Raw genomic sequence first — 19,916 nt, forward strand, 5'->3', positions numbered from 1 at the left:
TGTGCTTTAAACTATTTCAGTATTCAAACCCGTTGAGTGGGTCATAACAAAATTAGCAAATCATTTAGCTAAAATGTTGCTGATGGTGTTTCATTTGTGTTGTTCTTGACAGAAAAGGTGGCATTTAGCAGTGATGCCACTGTCGCCAAAATCTCAATTTGAAACAAATGGTTGTTTGAGCACCATTAACGTTTCAGCTCTATTAAATGTATTAAAATCTTTTTCAATTACTCTTGATTCTGCAGCACATACTGAGAAAGAAAATCATTTCTATGAAAGAAAAGAAAAATACAACACATGGACGGTTGCGTCAGCCATTGTTTCATCCTCGTAAACCTTGAACTTAATTTCACCACATTACAGTGATAATTTTTTTGTATTCCATCCTTCAACCATGCATGCTGCACAGGACAAAAAAAGCCCCAAATTCCTCAAATAAATTAAACATCCCAGATTATTTAACATGTATTCTGTGCTCTGTTTGTGTGTGTTGATGGGGTTTCTGGGTTGCCGTAGCAGCCCCCTGGTAATAACCAGCTGCCCTGGCATAATAGAGCTGCATAGAGCGTCTTTGAAAAGCCTCGACAGTTCAGGACACAACGGGAACCCCACCAGGTTTCAAGCTGCTCCAATGACACACTCTGTTGACCCCTCTGCTCTCTGGGCTGCGTGGGGTGTAGTGACACTTAAAGGGGGTAATCCTCGAGATCCTGTGTGTTTTGGTAGAATGTCGATGCATCTCGAGGTCGAGGGCTCATTGCTGTGCTGTTTCTGCTCACTAAGTCAAGTAACGGAAACCTGAGACACCTCTGTTTGAGGTGGCGTGCTTTTTTCCCCCCTGCCCTGTTCAGCCATGATAGAGTCAGCGCGGATTCTACACAAGATCCTTTTTTTCACTTTTCCAGAAATGTAAAACACATTTTTCCCTTGAAAATAATAAGCAGACAGAATGCCGAATAAGGGGGAAAATATACAATCAAGATTTTGAATATGATTTGCTACGTGATCATGGGCATTTTTGTTTAACATATGTTATACCTGAACATGCTCTCCATGGTTTCCATTCAATCTTCTGAAATAACAAAAGAACAGAGAAAACCCTATTCATGGTTCTAAGAGGTTGTACGCTGATGACATTGCTGATCATCTGTCTTTGGGATGGATTGTGAGATTTGGTACAAATTCATTCCCTCATAAACTATAAAACATTTAACCAACATTTTCAGTTTGTCTATGACCAACCACCAGCAAAACTCATGGCATTCCCACCAGCCTCAGTTGTACTTTGTGGTTAGGGGTAGTTGGCAAATGCTAATATGCAAAACTAAGATGGTGAACTTAATACGTGCTAGCATCGCAGGGCTGTAAGCATGGTTATAGACTAAGAAACGGTGGAACACATTAAATTTTTTTCCTTTTCCTTAATGACCCACTTAATACGTTAATTAGACCGTAGATCACTGTCGTCCTGTAGAAGACCGTCCTGCCTTCTTTAGTGCCATTGATCCCTTTGGGCGGGAGAGCACAGTCGTACATAGTCCCACCATAATGACCACTCATAAAGCTGATGAAATGTGTGAAACTTTAACAATAATGCATGCAAATCTAACCTGGTAGGCAGGAGAAAAAATAAAATAAAAAAATCAATAAAATGCTCAAGTTTTTTTTCTTTTTTAAGAAATCGTTTTTTATTTGCAGCCGTTGTATTTTCAATGGGGCCAGCCAAAGCATCATAAAGCTTAAGCGGCAAGCCTTTACTGTAAAATCAATAAAACAGATAATGTTGACAAACCTTTTTCACGGCACTCCCTGAAGCCCTCTCCGCTCCCGCTCTTCCTCCTCCGTCCCAACAACACTGTCTCAAGTGTCTCTAATGTTGCTGTCATTTCTCTCAATAGGAGCCTGAGCAGGCCATTATGAGCAAATGTACTGCAGAGCTGGCATGAATGCATACCTGCAGCACTGGCCTCCGTAACCAGGGCAGTGTTTTTTGCTTTTTATTAACGGATGGCACAGCTAGAGTGAGAGTAGCATGTGTAGGAATTGTTAAATAGTTTTGCTCTGACAAAAACAAGAAAACTTATTAACTAGTCTACTGTTGTTATTTTTGATGTCTTAAAGATTTTCATCAAACAATTTTTTTTTCGATCGCTGCAGTGACATTGATAAGTCAATAATTTTATCCCTGTATCTCTGGAATTAGTGGGTGTTCAATATACTTCAAAAGCCCCAATGTTGGTGAAAATCGCACCACAACAATGACATTTTTTTTGATTCAACAAATAGCATCACTTGTGTTTATGTATTTCCATTGGATGGCACCGTTGGAGTGCGCGCGGAGCTTTGAGTAGATATGCTGTTTCCCTGAATCGATTCTAACTTCCTACTCTAAGCCAGCAGTTTTTATGAACGTCTTCACCATAAATACTGGCATGCCTCATCTGCTTCCTTATGAAGCTAGAGATAAATAGCATAGGGTGCTGTGTTTGTGTGTATGTGTGCGTTCGTATTTGAGAGAGGAACGGGAGATTTGTGTGTGTGTGTGTGTGTGTGTGTGTGTGTGTGTGTGTGTGTGTGTGTGTGTGTGTGTGTGTGTGTGTGTGTGTGTGTGTGTGTGTGTGTGTGTGTGTGTGTGTGTGTGTGTGTGTGTGTGTGTGTGTGTGTGTGTGTGTGTGTGTGTGGGGGGGGGGGGGGGGGGGGGTCTTTGGGTAGCCTATAAATCGCTCCACTCTCCGTCATCCAATCTCTAGGCAATGTCATTCAAACCCGCACGCTATCCATTACCTGGGTATAATAGGCTCCTGGCCATGCAGTGTCCATCTTATTATTAGCCCATAACTTTAAACTATCAATAACTTAGACAGACAGTGTGGGGAAGAGAGGGGAGGAGACGGGGAAAACAATGTGGAGAGGTGAAGGAAGTTAGGGAGTCGGAGAGAAAATGTTAGGCTAACGATCGTCCTCCGCAAGTTGTAGAGAGCAGAGGGAAGTCTCAGCGGTTTGTTCCTGGTAACTTTGCAGGGAATTCATTCGTCAAGAATGTATCCTTTTATTTCTGTTATGTCCAGTTGCCGCCTGTGGAGGGCAACCCTGTGCTTTGTCATTACACTGTGGAAATATATAGAGAAATCAATGAGAGAATTTATCAGAACCATTTCATTCATATTGCATTAAGGTCTTTCATATCACATAAACTGATGACAACAATGTTTTCATTTTTCTCATGAGATCAACAGAGTGGTAAGTGGTGATGGGATTTCACAGGCATGAAGAAGTGAAAGTTGTAATTTAAATTTAGTTACATCTTACTTTGGCAAAGAAAGAACATGCCAGTCTCGGAAGAATACAGCATTTGTTTAGTAGTTTATCATCTCAAAAGAAAAATGGTAAGCAATGTTGACATCACACTCTGATTTCACTAGTTTAAAGTGGCAGTGCATTTATTATAAGCATATCAAATAAGAACAGCTCTTTCAGGTTTTACGCGTGACCTTTTCCAGATAACAAAACAGATTTTGTGAATCAGTGTAATTATCTGCCTTTCATTTGTTAAAGACAACACTGCATTACAGTTTGATGCACATTGCATTTGTGCTTCTCCCCACCCCCCCCCCCGTTCAAATCAAGTTATCTATAGTCACAAATTGAATCAATTAATGCACTGATTTACCATCCAAAGCCACATTAGACACCCAGAAAGGGGAGGAAAAATTGACTGGAAAAGTAGCCTTTTACCTGAGGCATAGTTTTAATGCAGCTTAACGCTTCAATGAAAATCATCTCCCATTGAAATGATTGCATCACCCTCCGACTTCCTTGAGCAGAAACACATGCACATGCACTTGGCCAGTGGAGCATGACATCAGAGTGTATCCAAGATATAGAGATGATCAATAGAGTGTTGCTCTGGTTATTGATTTTTGCCATATGGGAGATTTGTTGTGTGAGCAAGCGATGCTTTTACAGCATGTGAAGTGATTGTTTGAGGAGCAGTGATTATTCTTTTTTTTCTTTTTTTGGGGGGGGGGGGGGGGGGGGGGGGGGGGGGTTGTCCTGTAGCTCAGTGGCTACAAAACTTTGTTTGACTACAATTCCAGATGTGAGTCAGTAGTTTTAATCCCAAATTAGATCAATGCATAAAGCGTGGAGAGATCACTGCCATACAGAGGTATACCGTAGTTTTTGGGCCTTTAATTAAATACTACATTTCATTGAGTTACGTTAACCATCTCGGATATTCCTATAACTGTTAGGTTAAAAATCGTTTTTCATTTTTTACTGAATTTTATTTTTGGGGGGTTGAACAATTATTTGTTATAGTTGTTAATCAACATAGAGTAGAGTTGTACTATGATCACATTATGATATTGATTTACTATCATTGATTCGTGTGTGTGTAATCTCTTGTCACCATTACAATCAACCCACTATAGACAAAGGTGTTATTTTCATTTCTCATTGGGCAGAAAAATCCAGAACTTGGATCCAGTTTCTCAGTCAGGCAACTTCAGTCCACTCATCTGCACAACTGGACCATTCAAAACCTTTTTTTCCCCTTTCACCTTCATATTTCTGTTTTCATGCTGTACAATTCGTAATGGAGGCTTACCCATTTTTTTGGGACTGATACTAATGCTCCCGTGAATGAGCTGCTGTAGGTGATATTTTACCAATATTTAATATTTTTTAATTGTGATTTATTTCATTAGTGTCATCTCTGACTGAGTGGAAACAGCATTTAGACCATCAGCTACATTCAAACTACTCAATGGCAGGAGGAATATGCCTTATGCCAGTAAACAAGAGATTAAACAAAAATACAATAAAAAAAAAAATTTGAAAGAAAGATTGTGCAAAAAAACAAACACATTATCAGCAGGTTGAAATATTTACTTGTTGCTACCTAATATTCATAATTATAAAAGGTTAGATTTGTTTTGAGAATTTATTCCGTCCAATAAGTTTATATTTCACACATAACAAAATCACAGCTATATAAGAAATATGATTTTGTGTTAATTCACTAGAATTTTTTTACATTGGGAAATTGTTTTTGCTGGATAGGAAAAAGGGGGATTTTTTTCATTTAAATGCAGAATATCAGCAAACCTTTTTTCGATACAACCTTGGTTGTAACGCAGTCCTTGCCGCCTTCTTGCACACTGAATGTGCATCCATACAAATACAGGGACACACACAAACACTCGGCAAACCTCTCACCAACCGTCACCATGGAGTGGAATGGTTTTCATTTTGGATCGTTTGAAATGCAGGGACCATATGCCCATGTCATCATTATTTCCTCTAAAACATGTTCTTGTTTGAGGGAAACCTTTTTATCAAAAGCAAAGGCTTATTATATATTCTATTCATTTTCTGTTGTTGCTCCATATTGTTAAATTTGAATTTACTACCACCACAAACTGATTAATAGGAAATTGTAAGAATTCTAAATCATGGGCATCATCATGAAATATTATAATTATATACCTAATAGTTTCATAGTTATGTGTTCAAATTTTCTAAATTAAAAACTAAATTATTTGGACTAAAGGAACTCAAGATATTATTTCACATAAGAGTAGCCTTTAGTTACACACCAACCACTTTGATATGTTGAGATATGCAGCTTAATGAGATGATTTCAAATGACAACAAATAGATTTTCAAATGTTTGTCAAGAAAAAAAAACTAAGTGTGAGTGGTTATTAAATCTTTTAAGTCAATGTAGTTGTAGGTAAAATCAGAGATGTATTTATAAATCCATATTTTAATTAGTGTCTTTAATAATTATGAGGTGGAGTTGAAGAACAAACAAATAAATGCATGACATGATTCTTTACTCTCCCATTGCCTGGGAAAATAGATTTCCCTTTGAAAAAGAGTCCACTGTTTGTGTTGCATCCTCAATTACCAGCCGCAGCATTAAAACAATATTCAAACGGGATACCAAGGTCAGCACTGACTCCCACCACGCTTCTCTGAGATGGCACTTATAATGAGGATGTAGCAACGCTTTTTAAAGTAGTATATTTATAGTGTTTTGTCTCAACTTGTACTTATTTTTCCCTTTTGCCTCTTTTCATCTTTTTTCTGTATTATTTTTTTTCCTACATTTGATCAGCGTTAACTTTAGAGCTCTGTTGCACATTTCATATCGTTTTATGTTTACCTACTTGAAGGGAGGATTTCTTACATATGGAGGCTTAATTCAAGTTATTAGCATTAAGGTTTTTAAATGGAAAAGACCTCCAATGGTTACCTTAGTACCCTTGGAATTATTTGAAAAAAAGATTTGATGAAAAAGCTGTGGAAAAAAAATATGAACCTTCTCTTCTACTGTAAATATTAAGTCTGGGATGGAAGGAATGGACCAGCAAAAGTGAACAAGGAGCGGGGCTGTAATTCAAATGAGAGAGGACAGAGTTTTGGGGCGTGAAATACTATCGGAGAGATCAGTTTTTAAACGCGAGTCTGGGAAAATAAAGCTGTGAGAATAATAGGCTTCCTGTCAAAAGAGGTGAGAGAATTCCTGTCATTGCTCATGCCGCCACCCCTAAGACCCCTCCTTGTGTTAAACCTGCTGGCATTTATTTGCCTTAGAATTACCTTCCAGCTCAATTTAGTAATAGCCTGTGTCATAAGAAAGCAAACCATCCCTTCTGCCCCTGCCTGACCGTACCTGTGTGTGTGTGTGTGTGTGTGTGTGTGTGTGTGTGTGTGTGTGTGTGTGTGTGTGTGTGTGTGTGTGTGTGTGTGTGTGTGTGTGTGTGTGTGTGTGTGTGTGTGTGTGTGTGTGTGTGTGTGTGTGTGTGTGTGTGTGTGTGTGTGTGTGTGTGTGTGTGTGTGTTCGTGTGTGTGTGTGTTCGTGTGTGTTCGTGTGTGTGTGTGTGTGTTCGTGTGTTCGTGTGTGTGTTCGTGTGTGCGCGCGCAAGTGCTCTGTGTGTGAAGTAGAGGGAGAGTGTGTGAGAGTGAGCAAGTGCTCTTATATGCCTACTTATTGCACATTTGTGTTCTTATTTTCATCTGTGCCTTGATGCGTTTAGTGACATGTGTGTCTGCGGTTTTATGTTTCTGTGTGTGTGTCTATTTAAATGCATGTCAGCAGCCGTCTTATCCCATCAGCTGACTTCCAACTTCATGACCTCACTCCTTCACCACCACCACCACCGCCGCTTTCCAACCCACACAGCCGACAGTGTCAGGAACAACTCCGACACCCAAAATTACCCATGTCGAAACAATGACTGTTCTATTTATAAGTTCACTGCCTTGCCTTTTGTGTTGGCCTACACCACTTGCACACACACACACACACACACACACACACACACACACACACACACACACACACACACACACACACACACACACACACACACATTTGTGATGGCTGGTTGTGACTCGGTGAGTCCTGGTGTCCTTTATCCTGCCACGTTGCACCAGATCTGTAGATTTTCCCGGCTTTGATGTGTACTTTGCAGGTAATTAGTAAGAACTGGGTCAGCACAGGGCAAGAAAGCACAACCCTGTTGTTCTTTTAGTGAGTGGGTGGCAGGGAGGTGGCGGGCCGGGGTTGAGGAGGAGGGGTGAGGGTGTCGGGAGGTTAAAAGCCTGTCAAATATCACTTCCAATTTGCATGTGGGCCATTTTCTTTTTGCTGTATTAAGGTTAGAGCAAAAATGCTGCTCTCTCTCTGTTTCTCTAAATTTTTTCAAGCAATGGAGAATTCATTTTCTGTGTTCTGCAACGATTTATCAAGTTTGGAGGATTAATAATTATCTAATCCTAAAATGGGTTCATAAAAGGAGAGAGGTGAAGTTTAATTAAAATTGTTTGGGCCATGATAAGACAAATCAAAACCACTGAATAAATCTGTGGTTATTAAATACTCATTGTGTTTATGATTTATTTTTAGATCTAATGCTCTTTAAGATTGAATTGTATTCAGATGGCTTGTAAAATACTTTCAGTGTCAAGTGATAATTTAGCTTAGCTACAAAAAAGTAAAATCCCCCCCAAATCACTAATATCCTGATCAAACCCAGTCATGATGTGTCAACTGTTCATTTCTTTATCTTTTTAAATGTGTGTGTGTGTGTGTGTGTGTGTGTGTATATATATATATATATATATATATATATATATTTGAATATAATAACACCAATCAATCAAAATGCATTCTTGGCAGTAACTCCATTTAAGTGTGACAGACGGCCCTTTGTAACTTTGATTTATGATTTTAGCATTAGACTACAATCAAGACAACTGCCCCGTAAAGCTGGCCAGATCATTAGGAGACCATTTAGCACAATGTAGATCCCATGCAGAGATGATTTATGGGCAGTGTGTGGAGGTTTCTGGTGAGCAGGGCGGCTACAGTACCTGCATTTTTATTTTTATTTTTACTACTATTATACCATTGTGTGAAAGTAAACAAAACAGTGGTGATGGGAGCTGGAGAACAACAGCTCTGGCAGCAGGACACTGATTGGGATGTTGATGTTGATCACCTCTGGTGGCCTCTTGCCCTTCCTGCCGCAGCCTCTGGCTTGTCCCAGACAGATACCTTGGGTCATTTCCTATGCACGTCAACGCACACAGATATATGCTCTTCCCGCTGAGTGTTTACAGCCACATGCTGATTCCTATTAATCTGCTTCTCATCTGGGGAAGGGTGGAGGAGGGGTCCTGGAGGGCTTTGTGTTGGACCGGGGGGCCGCTGAAGGTGGATAAAACATCCACTCACACAACCTGAGAGTCCTGTCTGACAGATTGCACCAGGCCTGCACTCCTTTTTACACTGAGCAGATGTGGTCTCCCACTTGTTTTCCTTAGTAATTATCCCTCATTAAGTGAAAGCATGTGCCAATCAAACAGCATGGAGAGCGAGAGCAGGGCCCGGGCCAGGGCAGAGAGAGAGAGGGAGGGAGGGAGGCAGAGAGACCTATAGCCTCATCCCCACAATTTTTTAAGCACAGTGCCATTTCAGAGTCATTAATAGATTAAAGGCTAGCCCCTCTGTGGTGCTGAGCTGCAGCAGCTGCAGCACTGGCATTATTATGGCTCATTTGACTTTCTAGTGGAAACAAATTTGATGATTATCACATTTAACACTTGCCATGTTCAATTAAAGCTTAAATGCCATGTAGACTTTTTAATCTTTTGAGGGGGTTTTATCTGGCCATTTGATGCGTTGTCATCAAGGCATATTGTTATTAAGAAATTTTGAGAAATTACTTCAGAAATAACGAATATGTTGATGATTTTTTTTTGGGGGGGGGGGGTATTTAAAGACGAATTAAAATGAATGTCTTATTCAATCCTTATTTTGAAATAAATCGATAAATAAACCAAGGGCGTGTAATGTTAGTGTTGCTATTCTGGAGAATTCCTAAAGCTGCTTTCATACATGCACTTAAGTCTGGACATTTTCCAAAACTTTTCCTGGCGAGCTCCCTGGTTTGGATTTCTGGTAGATGTCCGAGTGAGCCCATGTGAAAAAACAGCAGGGCAATCTCCGGAAAATTCACAGTAGTGTCCTGCCTCTTGCATGCTCTATCCAGATACAACAGAATGTTCTGCAAATTTTCGGAACCTTGTGTGAATGCGTCTGACTCAGACAATCTCCTGTGTTCATCATGTGCGGCAGACTCCGGAAAATCAGTCAAGTGAACTCCTCACAACCTGCAGCCACTTTGGGATTACCGTTAAACTGATGCCACAAGTTTGTCTTATCAGTCTGTATTTTATTTAATAAGTATTTGGTTTGCTGGTTTTAACACCTGGTAATTTCCATTGTGCCATAAATGAAGCCTTCATTTTTGGAAGACAGAATTCCAAGAAATGCTAACACTCAGATAGTGTCATTATTCTGTAGCCATTACATTGTGCAATCAACATTTACTTTTAAATGATAAGTTAATGGAAAAAGACGTTTCTATTACCAACCTAAAATTTCACAGGTGGTAACTAATATGATGCTAATGTTGCCCTGTTTCCAATGATAGGTGGGAAAGAATTTGTTATGGTGATATAGTATCATGTTTTTGTGCCTTAGTCTTATGCAGCTCTAAATACACCCACAAATTTCTTTACATATTATGTATCCAAAATGTAAATGTATTCCTAATTAAAGGAACAGAAAACTTCAAATCTTTAATCTCGAGTGAAAATGAGTGATCTTAAAGTAAAAAATGATGGATGGAACCAAACTCAAATTGTTTTTTTAGTTTTTAATCCATGTTCTCCCCATCGTGTATTTCAGACAGTGACAAAATCACAAGTGATCCTCCCAACAAAAGGAGGCTGGGAGAAAAGAGACAAGTCTCTTCCAAAAAAAAAATAAGAGACAAAAAGCAAAAAAACCTCGGAAGATATATGAAGTCTTCATGTCGATGAACTACCATTCATTTTCACTTTGAAGTCCTGCGAACCATAGTGAAGTGTGATTGCATCTGACAGTCGCCGAGACTGCCGGTTTATCATGATGGATACACCCTGCCACCACGGCGGTGCTGTAGCACACGTGTACACGCTCGAGCACGTGCATGTGCGTTGATAAATACATGGACATGGAGACATAGAAATGCACTTTTAAAAGCTGCAAGACAGAAGCAGACAGTGACACTACAGGTGCATGGAGCTGCTGCTGCTGCTGCATTGAAGGATATTAAGCAACAATAGGACTTTTGCGACTTCTCCTGCTTGCAGTCATCTGTTATTGTGACGGGCACACTCACTTGAACACAAAAAATCACTGCTCACAGTCGCAAATAGTTTGTCTGGTTTTAAAACATATTATTTATCCCTATGCATATAATGTACCGTCATGTATTTCACCAGTAGCTCACTATTCATATTTCTAAATATGTAAAAGATATCCTCTCTGTCTGTCTCTTATTCTCTCTCTCTCTCTCACGCCTATATGGACACACATCACACACACTCACCGACACACTTCTCGATCTGGACACATGCCATTAACTTCAGCTTGGCTCACCTCAGCGGGGAAACCGGAGAGCAAACGCATCCCATAATGGAGCCCGGAGCAATCTTTTTCCTGTTCTGTACCCAAAAGCAACTTGTTTCAGACTTTGCATATTGCATCCATTTGTCATTGTTAGTCAAGGGCACTGCAACACTGTCTTGTCAGCAGCGCAGTTGTAGGTGTTCTGTGTTTGTGCATGCATTAGGTGTGTGTGTGTGCGAGTTCACGTGTCTGTCAGGTGATTTTGAATTTGGTTTCATGCCTACAAATGTATGCATATGAATAGCTGGACATTGCACACCACCTCAAAAAAGAAAGGACCAAGGGCAAACATTCCAATGTTCTCTGAGCAAAGTACTCTTTATGCAAAAAACATTTTTCCACATATTTGTTACCACGGGTTTGATGCACTTGCTGTAGGAAATTGTACGCTGATGCTCTGTTGGTGTACACATGGTGCACTGGCAAATTTCTTAACCACCACCAGTGTAATTCCTGTTTGGCTCATGCGTTTTTAAGAATGCAATTAGTGTTTGCAGGTGGGAACACCAAATAGGGGTATGTAGACCAAACGCGTCACTCGAGTAAGACAATAAGATGGAGGGAGTGTGCATACGTAATTTGTGCGTGTGCGCATGTGGTAAAAATATTTTTGAGTTGCATTCATCAGTTAAAATTAATTTTGTCCTTACATGTCTTGGTGTGTCAAAAACAATTTATGCACAGTGTTACAGAGTGTATACATATGCATATATATAGTGTGTGTACGCACATGTCTGTATACAGTTTCTTTGAAACAAACCCGGTCCCCAGCTGCTGTTTCCCAGGACTAGCTCTTTTCCAACATTTTTTTCCCTCTCTGTCAGTGGAAAACTATGCGATTAGATTGACAGTGGGATCACATACAGTTTGACAAGGGGGCGCCCCACAAAGACCCGTCGGATACCTAAGTATTTTTAATTAAACAGCTCTGTGCACTGGCAGTGTGCTTTCCCCCACCAGTTCAAAGACTCCTGCTTTGACCCATGTGTTAAAAGTTTGTATCAGTTTTCCATTGCTCTGTTTTGCTTGGCGCCTAAGACACGCAAATCGAAATTGTCTTGTTTAAAAGCTAGTTTGTTTACAATTCACTCTCTTTCTCGTGCTCTCTTTACCCCACCACCCCCCTCAGTTACCATATGTGTGCAGTGTGATCAGGTCCAGCGTGTAGCTACCCACTCCCATCGTTCATGCAGCAGAGCCCGTTCACGGAAATGCCTTGCAATTGAGTTAATTCTAATGGAAAACTAAAAAAGAAATGTCTGTATCTGCCATCACCCCCTCACCCTTGTCATTCTGTTTTATTTAAACGTTAAAACAAGTAAAACGGAGTGCTCATCTGTTACTTAGGTGCTTCATCAATAACATTTGTCCGTCTGATGTAAAATCGATATGACACACACTGACACAATGCCGGAGCAATGGTAAATGTGCCGTCATTTGTCATCGACTGGCAATAAAGATATGTCACAATTGATTTTAGCCCCCCCCCCATACACACACACACACACACCGCCGCTCGCTCTCTCTTATCTCTCTCTCCCTCTCTTCCTTGCTCCTTTGCAGTAGCTTCAATAGATAAAAATAAAAGAATGTTACAATGACTGAGGTATGGTCAGTCTTGACAAACTCAATTACTAATTAGAGCAAAGGGCTGCGATCATTTGAGGGACCGGCTGTTGTGTTTTCATTGAGACGACCTGCTGAAGACATTAAAAACGAAAAGAGAGGGGATGGATGGATGGGTGGGTGGGTCTGTTCTCTAAGGGAAAAGCTTTTGTTTTGTAGATGGTTTAACCAGACTTAAACTCTTTCCTGTCGTTTTCTCCACTTGTGCTTCTGTCTTAATTTCATTTGTGGTTTTAGATGTTAGTAAGTTTTTTGAGCTCTGCCATTTAAAAATAATTCTTAGTAACCTTGGACTGATTTTATGGATCGTAACGTTTAAGCTTTGTTGAAATTTTGGAGTCTGTGCATTTGCTCTTGGGTAAGTTTAGGAGTGCTACGTTTTGGCTGGTTGATGTTGTATTTCAATTTATACTTTTAATATGTTTTTTGTTTTTATTTTACTTTCCTATACTAAACCGTTAAATATTAAATACAGCTCTGGCGGGGAGGAGAGGAGGTAGAGCTCACTATAACTGTGATGGATTTTAACATTTTTAACAGTAATTTTAAGTTTTGTATACGTGGTTGTCGTACAGTTTCATGTAGCCCGTGTGTGTGTGTGTGTGTGTGTGTGTGTGTGTGTGTGTGTGTGTGTGTGTGTGTGTGTGTGTGTGTGTGTGTGTGTGTGTGTGTGTGTGTGTGTGTGTGTGTGTGTGTGTGTGTGTGTGTGTGTGTGTGTGTGTGTGTGTGTGTGTGTGTGTGTGTGTGACTTGACATCGCAGTTTGTTGCCACTGGGTTGTGTACTCAAGTTGCGCTGGTGGTAGCGAGCAACATCTGTTTTGGGCTTGTTGTTCCTCTTGGCTGCTTTTCAATTGGATTTCCTCAAGCAGGGCCAAAAGCTGTCACCTCTGCCAGGCTCTGTTAGCGATCACCGCCGGCCCCTATATTAAGTAGGTGGTTCAGGGCTAAGCTAATAACTCTCCCTCCTCTCCTGAGCCATCACACACCAGTTGTGGTGCTGCTGCTGGCCTCAGCGTGTGCCTGTCTGTGTGTGCCTGTGTGTGTGTATGTGTGTACACTCTCAGTTTTCCTCTCTTGCTGTTCACCCTGTGGAGGCAGGCTGTCTTGGGGGCCCTAACCCTAACCCCAAATGACTGGATGTGTGTGTGTGTGTGTGGGAAAGAAACGGGATGGATCCTAATAGCTCAAAGAAAGACTGATCCACTTTCCCTAATCATGTACAATAGGATGGAAACAGGAAGAGGACTTTGACCTCAACCCCACCCTCACACACAGACTATATACTGTAATGCGTAATTGTGAAGAGAATTAAATCGAGAGTTTAACAAGACTGGATGGGCATTAAGGCCTGTCCATTGTTTGAAAGGCTGTAAAACACAAAACACAACAAAGCAGCCACTGAGTTGTCAGGATTGCATGTATTTACTTGCAGTTCTACCAGTTAAGTAAACTTTTGAATGCACAATTGGCATTAAACAACTTCACATACAGATTTTTTAAGTCTTTTTTTTTTTTTTAGACTGAACAAAAAGATACATCAAGTTTTATATGTTTGGTTTGTATTTTGTTTTTCCAGTCGTTCCTCCTGCTCGGCCTGAGCAAAGCTCATCTGGGTGTTACAGAGGTTTCATTGCGAGGTGTTTACCTCGTCAAACTGACAGAGTGGCGGGCTGCCCGTCTACCTGCCTGTCTGCCTGCCGCCGTGCCTCCGTGCCAGCTTCTCTGGCCAGCTGGAGCGGTTACACAGAGCTGGGTTTGAAGTGAGGACCTGCAAAGTATCAACTCCTTGTTTCACAGCCGTGACAGACACTTTGATTTGACATGCCATGGGCAGTTAAAGTGAAAGTTATGTATACATGTTAATTAAACTGTTTATGCGTGGAGGGGTCAGAGACATTAGCAAGTCCCAGTGCAGAAGTGTGAATTTCTTCTCTTTTTCCTCCATCACAGCGCTTTAACCTCTTCTGTCTCTCATTTCCGTAATGATTACCAGGTGCGAGGGCAACATTTTTTCCTCCCCTTTTTTTTGCCAAGTGGGGATGCAGATAGCTCTATTTGCGAAAAGTGTCTCTGTGTGTTTGAATTTAGGCTGGGATATTTGAGTTTGGGTCCAATGGCTCTCATTTCTGGCATGAGGAGACACTGAAGCCAGGATTTCTCTCAAATGATGTGGAGGTTGCGGTGTTCAGCTACTTAAGAGACAGATTGTCGGTGCAATTGGAAGGAATTCATTTTTGAAATGTATATCAGTTTTTGGTGTTTGATGTAGGATTAGACAAGTGTAAAACAAGACGTTGTGCAATAACAGTGCCCGCTGTTCTCCTAAAAACTGTGTGGAGCATATGGTTCACAGTTACTCTAAAGAAAGTAACGCAAGCACAGGGATCTCATTGCGTTTCTCAGTTTTTTTTATTTATGTATTTAAATTAGGAGTTCTGAGGTGGTGTGAAACCTTCTTAAGCAGCCAGCTTTTTACTACACTTCACTTTTACTTTTCAGCATTTTATTTGGTCCTTAACCCAGAACAACTTAATTTATGTAAAGTGTGTCATGATAGAGTTGCATGAATGACTGACGTGTGTTTGTTAAGGTTGAATTTAAGAGCTTGGCTTTTTGAATTTAGTTTGCCCATTTACCAAATCATGTATACTGTAGATGTGCATTAACAAACCGTAATGTGATTCTAACCAAATCATACTGAAAATGACAAAATCTGAATCACTTAATTTTAGTCTCGCAGATTTTCTTAGCCATAATAATAAATTATAATAACAAAACTTAGCACTTATCTAAAAGTACTTTGCAATTTACATGGGAATAAAACAGCACAGAACAGAACAAGACAAAAATTAGGAAGATAACATGATATAGAATATATTATAGAAAATAATAAAAACAAACATCTCCATCTATGCAGACACCTACAAGAAACCTTGACCTTTAACTATAGAGGTGTCAGATCAAAAAATACTTAAGGGCTGTCTATAGTCACCATGTTCAACATACTGTAAACAGAAGTTATTGAATAAGCCTCTTCTGCTAACGGACAAAAATGGACAGGTGCATGGAACCGGGAGTCGAGGGCCCCTAAACCAGAGCCCATGTGTAAAGTGGCTTCATTAACTTTTCTTATTGGAGAATCAAAGGGCTCAGTCTTTGTGGAAAAATTGCCCACAGTTACTGTCCTGACACTGAAGACATCTTATTGGGTGTGATGATCATAGGTGGCTACAGTGCCCACAGTACTGTAACATTTCTTTTGATTAGTGAGCTGATGAAATTATTACATGGTGTTAGTCAGGGGAGTTGCCGCCAATATAGACTTCAAACATCCTTACTATTTCATCACGATTTGTACGTTACCACCAGAAACAATTTATTTCTTTAAATAAACCATCAGAAATAACAATATTACACAAAATTCAGTATATCTCAGGTTAACTTTTTATACCCGTCGTATGCGAAAAGGAGATCGAAGCTGAGAGTAGTAAAAAAAAAAAAAAAAAAAGTCCAGAAAGAAAGAAAGGTGCCCTGTCTCTCTCTTCTCTCCTTGCCAAGACACTGCCCTCCCTCCTTAATCATCGTTTTCATATCTGTACATTGGAAATTTGTCTCTCAAGGACAATGTCATAAACCTGCAGGGTTTTTTTTCGAGACTTATACCTGCCAGCACTGTGTTGCCTAGCTTTACACATTTGAGAGGTGGATGGAGATATGTGTGAAATATGGGTCCTGTAATGTGAGGAGAGGAGGGTAAATATAGAGGGATTATCCACCACCACTAGAGTAGGTGGAGGTAATGTGTAAAACCAGGCTGCTAAAATCCCAAATTAATAAGTAGAATTAATTTTCCACTTATTTTCACAATATTATGAGGAAGTTTCTCATAGTGCCCTTAAAGTGAGTGACTGTCATAATGAGGATGTTATAGTGTGTGTGCTGTGGGACAGATGGATTGTGTGTTCACTGCCATGTTGGATGTGGAAGTTTGCAGTTTGTCAACACAGGGTGACAATTTTTTCTGCCAGGGACAGAGGCAGGACACCAAACTTTTAAGCAAAACACAAACGCTGGATCAATGCTTTTATAATAAGTATCACCAGTGGTTGATGGATCGCCTTAACCATTTAATGCACTCAGCTGATGCTGTTAGTAAGAGTGAGTTACAAGGACCCTGACTGTAGAATGTGGTAACATTTTTCCAAAAGGAGATTGTCAGCATCACAAACAGCCAGTGGTAAAACAGTATGAGGGTTAGGGCATTGTGTTCTAATTGATCTGAGTTTGACTTCTTGAGGTCTCCCTTCTCAGACAAAGCTCTCTGACAAGAAGGAAAGCCCTTGTTCATTTAAACAGATGCTACTTTTCTGTCTTGCCCCGCATACATAGCCCATCTCTCTCTCTCAACTTTTTAAACATACAATTGTTCCCTAATTAGCTAGATGCTAATTAATTTATGCTCCCTTGTTTGATGTACAGTACAGCAATACTTTGAAAGCAACTGTGTTCGTTGTTTGCATAAATTTGTAGCATTTGCTGCCGAGTTCAAAAGAATCAGGACTCGGTTTAGAAAAGCACACATGCATTTAAATAATGCGCCCCATTTTTCCGCCTCTGTTTGTTTTTAGGGGGAATATTAATGAATTAACATTTTAAACAATCCATCATTATTGTTGTTCTGCCACTTATTTTTAACTCAATTATGTTGTAATAGATCATTTTTCCTAATGTGCACAGTATGTTCTCCCCACTTTGTTCACTACACAACAAAAGATTAATTGCAAATAAGAGGAATGATCAAAAACATGATAATCAAATTGCAACAATAAGTTGGAAATTGCAATTCTAATGCAATACAATAGGGTATGTACTGCAAATTAACCACCCACTTGTCTATTGTATGTGTATGTGTGTGTATGAGTGTGTGTAGATAACTGTATGTTTCAATACATGATAAACAATATTTGCAATACTTTTAAATAATTGCCAATGAACATCGTATTTACAGTGGCCTTATTCCATTGTTAGACCTGTTTGATTTCCCAAGTAAAAGCTCTCACTCGTACAATAACGTCACTCATCAGTATCAGTAGCGCTGCATTGATCAGGATGCTTTTGTCGGTGATGTATAATTCAAGTAGCTGACTTTTCTGACTAATTGACTTTAAATGGAATACTGGTATCACATATGCATAAGACAAAGGTATCGTAATCTCTATTTCGTTAAGATTTTGTACCAGTTTGTTTGATGTAATGGTGACCTGCCCACTGAAATCATACAACATGGTAAACATTAGGAATTATGGTCAAAAAGGTCAGATCTCTCCATTTTATGAAAGTGTGTAGAACAGCGCCCCGCCTTGTGTCTCTTTGTGCTACAGTAGAACGTAACAGACCCAATATTGTTTTCGGCATCGGCCCCCAAAAATCCATATCGGTCGGGCTTTACTTTGTAGAACAGCTTTGTTGTTAATTATTGTTTTATGGTTTTATTGCCTTCGCAGCCAAAACATTTTGTTTCATCTACTGTAGCAACGTCTTCTGTTGCTGAACAGTTGGAGCTGTGAATACTTGGAGATGAGGTTCGAAAGACAGAAATTTCAGTTGTAGTAGCGCTTATGCCATCATTGGGTATTGTTTTCAACTTTATCTATCCGCGCCCCCCCCCCCACGCCTCCCGACGCCCAACAATGGAAAGTCAGAACATCAACATCACATCACAGATCTCAGCTCTTGAGATCCCTTGTTGTTCTTGTTGTCTGCAGCTTGTCAGAAGACCAGCAGAATTGTCATTTAAAAGAGGATGGATACCCTAAGTTGTCACCTGAAAGCCCAGCAGACGGGGCAATTCAGTCCCTGGAGGACAGTAGAGCAGCCAGTAGGAGGTGAATGGGCAGTAGCCTGGGCTAGAGGTCGTCATCGTCGGCCGTCGCCGGCCTGTCACTTTGAATGGGCCCCCAAATCATGTTGTCAATGGTGATGCATGGAGATCTCCCTCTGGCCAAAATTGGATGCTCCAAACTCGACTTGATTGATGCATTGACCAGGTGATGTGCTTGTCCTCTGGATGTGTCCTTACCCTCATTTGCAGATGAGGCAACATAGACACTCTGAGCAGCGAAAGGGGAGATGTGTTTTAAATTTTTGTGTTAGCTCGACCTACAGTGCCGTAAGGTTGGGTTATGAAAGAATCTGCTGTATGTATCAGCCTTGAAATTTATAAGATTTAACCTGCCTTTTCATATTTCTTGGTACATCTTTTGTGGCACAGTTCAATTGGTGCTCTGAGAATGTTCTCACTGTTTCTATTGAGGCAATGGGATTACATTATGGCTCGAAGGCAAATGCACAGCTTGTACATTCAATGGACGCCACAATGGATTGAAATGACAAATAACTGTTTTTCTGTGCAGCCTTTATGCGTCCAAGGGCATACCATTCTTGGGCCCTGGGTACTAGCCGTGGAGTTTTGTGAACATGAAATATCTTCTTTTATGTGTCATTTTTTTCATTATGCTCCCTCTGTCTCTTTCTTTCTCTGCTTTCCTCCAGTGGTTTTCCTTGATAGTCTCGTCTGGCCTGAGTTGCTCTCTTTATGTACAGTGTGTGTGTGTGTGTGTGTGTGTGTGTGTGTGTGTGTGTGTGTGTGTGTGTGTGTGTGTGTGTGTGTGTGTGTGTGTGTGTGTGTGTGTGTGTGTGTGTGTGTGTGTGTGTGTGTGTGTGTGTGTGTGTGTGTGTGTGTGTGTGTGTGTGTGTGTGCGTGCGTGCGTGCGTGCGTGCGTGTGGGTGTTTTTGTGTCTTTACTTTAATGTGTCTATATTCATACTGTTTTTGTTTCCTCATAATACATGGGAATTTGACCATTACATGTGCTTGTGAATGTATGGATTTTGTTTGTCTGTGTATTCCTGTGTTTGTTGCTATTCAACCCTTCATGTGTGTTTCTGTGTCTAACAACACAGGCTGAACACAGGCACTAGAGATTTTCTATTTTTCGATAAAGCTATGTGGAACCTTGGGTTTGAGCCTTTGATGGCTCAGCAGGGGCTAGAAACGAGGAGCACGAGTATTTTAGACGAAACAAACACAAGCTGAGTCGTACAGAGGTGGCCCAGTTTGGAGAAGTTGAACTCTTCTCCTGCCTCTTCTCTCATTACTTCTCAGCACAGGCTACCTAAGCACTGTATAGCCGGGATATAGTATGAACCAACATAAACCATACATGTCACTACACGCATTACCTTTGATCTGTTTATT

At 40.4% G+C, this 19,916-nt stretch overlaps 1 protein-coding gene across 4 annotated transcripts in view; it reads left to right on the forward strand.

The window, feature by feature from the left end:
- Nucleotides 1-19,916, forward strand: part of LOC118318462 (adhesion G-protein coupled receptor D2) — an 81,481-nt gene that overhangs the window by 19,241 nt on the left and 42,324 nt on the right. The gene's annotated exons all lie outside the window — the stretch shown is intronic.

Source organism: Scophthalmus maximus, chromosome 13 (assembly GCF_022379125.1).
Source record: "Scophthalmus maximus strain ysfricsl-2021 chromosome 13, ASM2237912v1, whole genome shotgun sequence".
Taxonomy (NCBI): Eukaryota; Metazoa; Chordata; class Actinopteri; order Pleuronectiformes; family Scophthalmidae; genus Scophthalmus; species Scophthalmus maximus.